Source organism: Myotis davidii, unplaced genomic scaffold, assembly GCF_000327345.1.
Source record: "Myotis davidii unplaced genomic scaffold, ASM32734v1 scaffold526, whole genome shotgun sequence".
Lineage (NCBI taxonomy): Eukaryota > Metazoa > Chordata > Mammalia > Chiroptera > Vespertilionidae > Myotis > Myotis davidii.
Genome location: NW_006296797.1, coordinates 489,191 through 490,036, shown reverse-complemented (window position 1 = coordinate 490,036; position 846 = coordinate 489,191). Strand labels below are relative to the sequence as shown.

Genomic DNA, 846 nt, shown 5'->3' with positions numbered 1-846 from the left:
CATGGCTCGTATCATGGTCACAGTGAGGTTCCACGCTTGCCTTCTTTTTTTAAAAAAAAATTAAATCTTTATTGTTTAGATTATTACAGTTGTTCCTCTTTTCTCACTCCATAGCTCCCCTCCACCCGGTTCCCACCCCACCCTCTGCCCTTACCCCCACCTCATTGTCCTCATCCATAGGTGCACGATTTTTATCCAGTCTCTTCCCGCACCCCCATACCCCTTTCCCCCCCAAGAATAGTCAGTCCACTCCCTTTCTATACTCCTGATTCTATTATAATCACCAATTTATTCTGTTCATCAGGTCAGGGTTGGCTCAGTGGAAAGAGCGTTGGCCAAACTGTTCAATTCCGGCCACTTCTCTCTTACCAATGTTTCTTTTTAAAAAAAAGATATTTTATTGATTTTTTAGAGCGAGGAAGGGAGAGAGTTAGAAACATCGATCAGCTGCCTCCTGCACATCTTCTACTGGGGATGTGCCCGCAACCCAGGTCCATGCCCTTGACCGGAATCGAACCTGGGACCTTTCAGTCCACAGGCCGACGCTCTAGCCACTGAGCCAAACCGGTTTCCGCTAAAGGTCTTTTGAAGCAAGTCTCAAGAGGCTGGGTTAAACGTAATCAGGTCACTATTTCCTTATGTTGGAGCAGTGATTCTCAACCTTCCTAATGCTGCAGCCCTTTAATACAGTTCCTCGTGTTTTCGTTGCTACTTCATAACTGTAATTTTGCTACCGTTATGAATCGTAATGTAAATATCTGATATGCAGGATGTATTTTCAGGGGTCGCGACCCACAGGTTGAGAACTGCTGAATCGTAGCTATAATTTATATTCAAATTTATATA

The 846-nt window shown here is 44.2% G+C and overlaps 1 protein-coding gene across 1 annotated transcript in view; it reads left to right on the top strand.

Moving 5' to 3' along the window:
* ISY1 (ISY1 splicing factor homolog) overlaps positions 1-846 on the top strand; it is a 24,786-nt gene that overhangs the window by 4,560 nt on the left and 19,380 nt on the right. The gene's annotated exons all lie outside the window — the stretch shown is intronic.